The 8,951-nt window shown below is 41.8% G+C and overlaps 1 long non-coding RNA gene across 1 annotated transcript; it reads left to right on the top strand.

Moving 5' to 3' along the window:
• Positions 1 to 1,100: 1,100 nt before the first annotated feature.
• Positions 1,101 to 3,093, top strand: LOC119004872. Its single transcript, XR_005070335.1, has 2 exons — positions 1,101 to 1,207; positions 2,623 to 3,093. It is a non-coding gene; the product is annotated as an uncharacterized LOC119004872 (long non-coding RNA).
• Positions 3,094 to 8,951: the final 5,858 nt, after the last annotated feature.

Raw genomic sequence — 8,951 nt, 5'->3', positions numbered from 1 at the left:
CATCCTTAGAGAAGGTATGAGTGGGTGTATGTTTTGTGAGTGCTGACGCTGCTTCTTGCATCCAAAAAGGCAATCCAAGAAGTCGCCATCGCCCCGCAGTTTCAAATGATAATAGGCACTGAGGGAAATTTACAGCAGGCAGGCTCAGGCCGTGCCTGAACATCCACAGTGCAGCGGCTCTGCTGCTGGCACCATTTTATCAGGGTCAGTAGGAGCGCTGAGTTGGTTTAAGAATACGATGAACGATGATTCCGAGCAGCCAAACCTTTCACACTTTAACATGATTAAACACACATCCATTTGTTAAACAGCCCCCTCACAAATGAATTACCTCGACCGCCAAACAGCGCAAGCGCTCCCTGAAGAAAGACGAAAGAGAAAGCAGAGTGGAGGGCGTTCAAAAAAAATGACGTATCTGCGGCATTGCTATTCACGGTTTACACCCCGTCCATTAATTATGCTCCAGAGCGGCTCTCCAAAACCGAGCCTGTGTGAAGAGCTTCTCCATGTTTGACAAAAAAAAAAAAAGAGTCCTTCTCAGTATAAAAGCATCGACTCACCACAGTCCACAAAGTAATTAGGGCTCAGACATTAATAACTCTGGCGAGGGGAAGAAATTAAATGAAACACAGAGAGGATTTATTTCCTCATTCTAGAGTGAATCTTATTTAATCTCTTTCGTAACAGTGTCCATTCGAAAAATTGCTCTCTCTCATTCTGTAGTGCCTTTAAGGCACAAACATTCCTGATCAATAATGTGCCAGCAGATAAAAATTATTTATTCTTTCTTTTTCTGTTTTTTGCCTTTACTTGCAGTTTGCTCAGATCAATGGAATTCAATTGCAGAGGCGAGGCATCTCTGTCTGGGGCTGTAACACTCCCACAGCCAGGGCAGAAACACTGGACTACAGTGGTGGTCATCTGGATAAATGACCACGAGGATGATATACAGCTCCATATATACTGTACTGCCCTGGGTCTGAGTAGAATAAGAGTGTGGTTAATAGTTTTGTCCTGAGGGTTAATTTACTCACCATCAACACAAAACTCCCCTCCCAGCTGAAGCACCTTTATTACTGCTGCTGTAATAAGTGTATAGTGAGAATAATGCCGGTGGCGATGCTCTTTTGTCGCTGCCAGGAAGCGTGGGGAGTCGGTTATTATTTTGGGGAGCTGTCAGCTTGGAGTCCTCCCATCACAGGGCACTGTAAGTATTCCTGCGTTGGCAGTGATTATAGGGGGAGTGAGAGGGTGGCCTGGGAAAATGCAGGGGCAGCCCAGAGAGTTAATAGGTGCTGACTTACAGCCAATGATGAAGAAATTACAACATTAGCTGACAGAGGGTCTGGGACAGATTCCAGCTTGATTGGATCAGGTACACACATTCGGCTTCTTTAAACAACTGGTGCAGATGACGATTGAGGAAGGTTTGTTTACAATTCTGCATTTCACAAATTTTGTCGAAAGCCATCTTTGCGTGACGGTGCAGGTAGTGGCATGGCCTGCAGCGGGACAGGAAGCACAGGTGGGAATGAGCATATAGCATGTCAGATTTCCAGGCAGGAGACTGGAGTTAATCAAAGACTTGTTATTAGCATTTCCTTTTATATCTATTAAAATCACTAAGTACAGTCTAGAGGTACTTATGCTTTACTTGACCATTTTCATTTTCTGCTACTTTGTAACATTAACATTTTTGAAGCAAATATTGTACTATTTACCAAATACATTTCATTCATTTGATCATTCTAATCAGTAATTACTTACAAAGCTGCATAGTAATTTAAATGATTCATCTAAATGATTTGAGTTTATTGGCAATCAAATTTTTGAAAAAAAACACACAAACAAAGAAAAAATTATAATAATTAATCTCAAAAACCCCCAAAAAGCCCTGCTGATAAATCCATTGCTAGGCTACAGACAGACGACATTGCCATTGCACGACCTAAACATTACCACCTCTAAGCGCTTATTATACCTGTTTACTGGAAACTGGCTGTGTTGATTCACTCTCACTGCTCTCATAAGCACAGTTTCAACAGTTGCAACAGTTTTCAACAAATAAAAAAGCGACTACCTGGTGAGCTGTGGAGTGTTTAGCAGCTGAAGATACAGATAATTCTTTTAAGAGTTGGTGGAGGCCAAAACATAGGTAAAAAAGGAAAGTGAATACTGGACTGACATTCATCAGATGACAAAAACAGGATTCTAGGATTCATCTTAATAGGACCCCAGTTGTTATGTCAGCTTGAACTGTATGTCAGTGCTATGTAAAATCTTTTTCCTATTCAGAAGAAAGTGACTTGGAAATCATTTTAAAGCCTGTTTGCACCTCGGACTTTGACTCTAGTGTGCCATGTGTTCAGCCTGAGTGTAAATGTGTGAGTGGGATAACACAGTGTTGCTCATAATCTCTATCACTCCTTTCCAAGAATCATGTAGTGTGGATAAACAGCCATTCAAATACAAAATGTTTGAGGGAAGTGAAGTGAGTTAGCTCAGTTAGTTAAGTTCAAGGACACAATAAATCAGTTAAGATTCTTGAGTTAACAGATAATGTTATGGTTATGGACTCCATTTATTATTCATTTGATATTATTTTCTGTGTGCTTGGCTGAGTGTCGGTGTCTGTTCTGAGTCTCCTGCTGTGGCTGGGCATGGCGTCCTTGATTGGCGTGAGCTCCTGCGGCTCACTCACCTGCAGCTCGTCTCCTCATCAGTGCCAGCTCAACAGAGCCGGTCTTCTCTTCCCGGGCTGCCAGAGCATTCATCTCTCTACGTAGTGGTATTGATGGCTTCACTCTTCCAATAACCTCCAGCAGCCTTCTTGAGATTTATCTTGTTTTTTCTGAGACTAAATTGTACCGTTCCTCTACGCTCCAAGAGTCTGTCACCACGAGCTCCAGCACATCAGTAACCAGCAAAGCCACCTCAGGGATCCCCCTCCTCGCCACACGCTCACCTGAGCCACCACCAGAGCCCCCTGCTGAGCCACCACATGGATTCCCAGCGAAGTCAGCAGTCCAGCCACACGCCAGCCTCTGCTCTAACTACTTGCTTTGTTTTTACAATAAAATCCCCTAAATGTTTCCCCTGCCTTGGTTTTCGATTTTGGATCCAACCATCACCGACACGAATGGTAACAGATAACATACAGTAGCACTGTGAAGTCCCACAAAGTTCAAAAATATTACGAGATCAAAAATTTGTATGTAGAGTTGTATTTGATGTGCCTCCTGCAAAGCCACCTGGGTGTAATTCTATTTCCATTATGCTGTTCTATCTTAAAGATATGTCTCCCCTGTTAGTGCACATCATAAAATGAAACTTCTTAACATGCGCATGCAGGCACGTGTTTATGAGTACATCAGTCAAAACAAGAATTAGAGTCGCACAGAAGTGTGCACACGAACAGATGTTCACACTGACAGAGCCGTAATTTACTGAAATAACATGGCAGAAGGTAAACTCCACTGGGTTGCAATACAGAAAACGCATACACACCTACTCATTATATATCGACAACAGACATGGTCAATTTCATAATATTTTCCCCGCTGCTTCATAAAATTGCACCAATGATCACAGCTGCTGCAGTTCAAATCATGTTAATCATTCTACGAGGTGCCTAGCACACAGAACAGCTTCAAGTCTAACAAACTAATCCTCTGAAGCACAGTGTTAAACACTCACCTCTTAATATATAGCAGTAACGTTACCAGTTACTATTGTGCAAATGACATTTTTGAAGTTCATGTTACTACAATCTGGAACATCCTAGATACACACACCATTCACTGTTGTACTAATGCGAAGAAGTAAACGACTCTATTCCTAGACAGTGCTCGGTATCAGATCACTTAATGTGTATGCAAGTAATTTCCCCGAAAGAAAATGACCTGACTTATATAGGCTTTTTTCTCTTGATACTGCTTCTCCTGACTTCCTCTTCTCCAGCCCCAGTAGTTACCATAGTCGCAACAGGCGGTCACCGAACAAGAAACATCAATAAGCTTGTAATATGCTCCTTTCATAGCAACACTTCCATTGTTCAATTCAACCAACCTTTTTTGGGGTCATTAATTTCTTATTATTTAAGACAAATCTGCCCCTTTTTTTTAAAAAAAAAAAAAAGAAGACAGAAAGAAAGAAAGAAATCTAAACAAAAATCCTGCTTGGACGCAAAATAATCCAATTTAAGAGGTCCCACCGCCTCCAATTATTTATCGCTTGTCACTGTGAACAGATACAGTTGACACACCGACACCTCTGTATGACTGCCATCAGCAGCAGCATTTTCTTCAGGCAGTGGCCACAGCACAGCCTTCCTCTGGACTGCAATACATAAAGCCAGGCAGAGTTGCGGGCCTGGTGGAATCATTAAACCTGCTCTCTTCTAGCTGCTAATATGCCATCAGGCTTTGCCAGCTAAATATGGGCATTACACAGCTGGCTTTCACACAGCTGGCACATGAGTGTGTGGAAAAGGGAAAAATTTGCACGCCACTCATTCACTCACTCGTGGCAGCTAATATTCATGCATGTCACGTGGGTGCAGGTGGGTGCCGCTTGTTTGTAGTCAAAGCCATGGCAAATTCACAGCTGAACTCCTTTTTCGTCTCAATCGATCCTTTCCCCTGGTGTGTGGGGCCCATCAATAAGGAACCACCCATCAGGTCTCCATCTGGCCTCGTGGCCTTTTGACGTGGTGAGGAAGAGGCTCCTCCATCAGTGACAACCGCTTCAGTGTCACCTGCCACTCCTCAGCTGAAGCCAACAAGTGGACTGGTGTAGTAGAGTCAGAATCAGAATACTTTATTGATCCCCAGGGGGAAAATTGTTTAAGAGACGTTGCTTAATAAATAACTAAAATAGACACAGAAAAAGCAAGATGAAGAAAAAAGGAAAAACGTTGCAATCTTTGCTCCCTCTGAAAATGCACTATAAAACATGCTTCCATGACCATCATCCTTGCAGCAGCAGAGAAAAAAGGTACCTAGAGTAAAGCTACTGCCCTCTACTTTGTCTCTATCATCTACCTTTTTAGATGTGTTCAAATGCAACATTCTCATGAACTTACTTTGAAACATTCAGAGAATGAACCCTCAAACTGGCATCTTCACTGGGAGCTGGCTCCCACCATAATTCGATGTCACTGTCCAGGCAGATATCTGTCCACTAATAGGGCCACTTAGCTCCTAGCTAACAGCAGCAATGATAGCTACAGCAAAAAAGTGAGCAGCAGCAAGAAGTTACTCTGCCACTTGTATGTTTAGTAGGGGTGTAAAGATTCACTGATACGAACCACAACTTGGCCACAACTCGGCAAGGTCCAAGGTAATCACGGCATCTATAGCCCGTTTTATCGCGAAGGACTTCCGACCTTACAGTGTTGTTGAGAGTGATGGCTTTCGAGACATGAACTGCTTATTTTAATTTATAATGGAAAATGAATGTCTACATTTAGCAAATGTTAAGAAGTGTATCAGATTGCATCATATCGTACCGAATCGCATCAAATCGTTCCGTATTTAAAATGTATCATCCCTGAATCGTATCGTAGCCCATGTATCTAGATGCGTATCGAGTCATCTTATGAGGGAGAGATGCACAAACACCCCTAATTTTTAGAGCTGCCTTAGAATTCTGTTGTCAACGGGCAGAAGTGACTGTTTTAAGTTTTTTATATTGTTTTTTTTTAATTATTTGTACGAGTTTGTTTTATTGCATGGTGTTAATGCTACTAATTGGTTTGTCTGCACTTGTCACTACTTGATGTCTGCACTCCCCCTTACTTCACTCGATTGCTTGATGATCTGCACCTGGAGACCTGATATACAGCTCAACCTACCCCATACACAGGGTAGGTTGTTCCATAAATCCACTTTTTATGGACATGCTATATTATCAAAATCAGTTTTCTTTATACTCATTCTGTTTGTTTGAAGGGATGCACAACATCCTGAAATATATGCAGATATATTAATTAGCAACAAATCTATGATTGCCTTGATGTAGTGATCCTAAATATGAAAAATGTCTCATCTTACCCCAGTCTCCCCTACAGATTTAAACACGGAAGCTGGACTGCAATGGTGGTCAGTGACCATCAACAAGAATGGAAATACTAATGCATAGATAACAATTCTTTCCATATCTTTAAATAGTTCAGATATTATGAGATGAGGGACTTTTCAGTGTGTGATTACTGCACACAGTAATGCTTATTGTACCTTCTGGACCTCATCCTTTCTCCAGAGACGCTTCACCCAGCTGTCAATCAAGCCAACCTCATTTTCAACTTCCTTCTCATTCCCAAGACACTCTGCCACGTGCCTTCTCCACTGACTCTCCCTATTCCAGGCTTTTCCCTCCCATAAATCATTTTAAGCATGAGAGAAAAGTCTCATCTGCCTCGCAGACAGATATAGTCTATGCCGCCCCCTCCGTGTAATCCCCTCACTGAACAGAAAGGCACTAATCCTGCTATTGTGTCACATGAACTGAATAGGGAATAGTCCATACTATCACATGTTCAGCCCTGTTTCCTGTCTTATACAGTTGATTTGGATGAAACTGTGTCAAGACAGTTATATAAATGTATTTGCATTAAATGCTTTAAAAGTGAACAAGTGCCTGTTGCTTCAGCGGAATTTAGCTCATAAAAGTTCTTTGTTGATCTTTATTTGGCACATTTGTGGATGTCTTCTAGTAAATGTTGCCTTTGGTGTTCATGTGGATCATCACATTCTTCTGAAAATACCACAGCGTACAGATGTTACACGTGTCAAATCTCCCCTCTAGCATTACAGACATGTTAATACACTCTTGCGATACATACGTTAAGATGATAAGAGGCTGGGGAGGGGGAAGTATGACAGACAGGCCCAAATGATATGTTTTGTTTGAGAAACATTTTCGATGAGTTTCATTCATCTCCTCATGGGTGATTTATACTGCAACTTCAGGATGAAAACAGCAAAAGCTGGCAGTGCTTCTGACTATGGCATTCAGATTGCAGTGGCTTTGCTTTGTATATGGTATGGGCTGAGACATCATATTCCCCGAGCGCAGAAATGCCTCATTTGCAAGTGAAAAAACACATAAGGAAGCAAGTTTTGGTCCTGTAGAGTATGTCATTAACACTGCCAGGGTTAGTGGCTCACCTCTTACTGGGAGCAATCACACTAAAAATGCATGAGTTATGGGTTCTCTGATGTCGTAGTGTAAGCCACATTATAATCACACTAAAACAGTCCCAGTTGCTGTTCCCTTGGTTTAAAAACAGCAACCCAGAAAATGGATGTTGCTCCCTCCGCATTTGCATTAATGTTTTGACAAAGACTGTCAAAGTGAAGCATCATGCATTAAAAAGCAAGATTGTGGTCTCGTTACAGTTGCCGTCTTCCTACCTCATTGGCCTTTTTTTTTTTTTTTTTTGACAGGCAGGGGTGCCCCCAGCTTGGAAACATTGCTTTTGTTACGTTTACTCATCATTTTCCAATTTAGATAGACCTACTTTTACATAATAGTCAGAAAAAGTGTAGCATTTGATGCCAAATAAAGAACAAGAACTGGAAAAGACTTTGCAGCACAACACATTAATTATTGTGGATTGGACATCGTGCTATGCCTTAATATAATCTACACAAAGCCGTATGGATTCCAGACTGTTTGTCAAATATGTAAGGCCACACGTGTTCAAAACACCGTGTGCGTGTCGAGCTGCATTGTGCTCCACTGTACTGGTAGTTAGCGTGAGCTCTGTGTTGTACTGAGCACAGTACAGTTTGTGCTGCTTGGGGCTACCAGATGGAGAAGGCAGCACAGCAGTCTCCCTGCTCATGAGTGCAAAGTAGCCAGAGGACACCAGCAGATGCTAGATTCCGATTTTTTTTTTTTTTCGGATGCTCTGGGTTACCCCCTGTCATAGCCAGACAACACTGTTAAGCCTCATTTCACAGAGCTCTGCTAACGCATGTAAGTCAACCACAACCGCTGTGATCTCGAAAGTTTTTGCAAAACTTTTTTTCCTCCCGGTTCAGAATATGCCTCAAGAAAAGCATGTGTTTTTGTTGTGGATTTTGTATGCAGTGCTGTGCAAAATCACATTTCACAAGCGCTTGCTCCAAGTTCAGTTCAAGTTCAAGTTCACAGATTAGGAGGAACTAGATGCAGTGGTTAGTGCAGTTTCCTTACAGCAAGTAGGTCCTGAGTTTGAAACCTAGCTGTGAGTTTGTATGTTCTCCCCTTTTGCAGCTTCTCTATGGGTACACAATTCAAAGACATGCAAATGAGGATAATCAGTCTGTCTAAATTGCTCCTAGGTGAGAATGTGAGTCTGACTGGTTGTTTGTCCCTGTGTGTCAGCCCTGTGATAAACTGGTGACTTGCTATAAAAGCAGAAAATGAGCTTCTCCCTTAATTTAGCTGTGATGTTTTTATTCATCCATTATGAATTAAATAATCAAACTTGATAGCCCTGTATCACTCTAAAATTGAAATTAAAGCAATGTTGAAGAAAGAGAGAAAAGATTCCTGGATCTATCCAGATACATCCACATTTTCTGGAAATCTGCTCAGTAGGTTTTGTACAATCCTGCTGACAACTCAACCAACCAACAATACACGGGCGAAAAGATAACCTCTTAAGCGAATGATTGATATGAAAAATATTGATTATAGGTTGTACAACTGTAAAAGAATCAGATCATCATAAAAATTCACCAATGTCAACTGGGATGGGCTCCGGCCCCCCAGCGCCCCTGCAAAGGAGAAGCGGTTACAGATGGTGAATAAATGAATGGCTACACACCCAGCAGGTCGTCCTCCTCAGTTATCACCACTGTAGATTTCAATCTGTGATGCATCCCGCTGCCATGTTAAAGTGTTCATACTCAACACACAAAACCTTTTTTACATCACACACTGTTCTCATCTCCTTTCAC

This window comes from Acanthopagrus latus, chromosome 16, assembly GCF_904848185.1.
Source record: "Acanthopagrus latus isolate v.2019 chromosome 16, fAcaLat1.1, whole genome shotgun sequence".
Taxonomy (NCBI): Eukaryota; Metazoa; Chordata; class Actinopteri; order Spariformes; family Sparidae; genus Acanthopagrus; species Acanthopagrus latus.
This window is presented reverse-complemented; position numbering and strand designations above follow the sequence as displayed.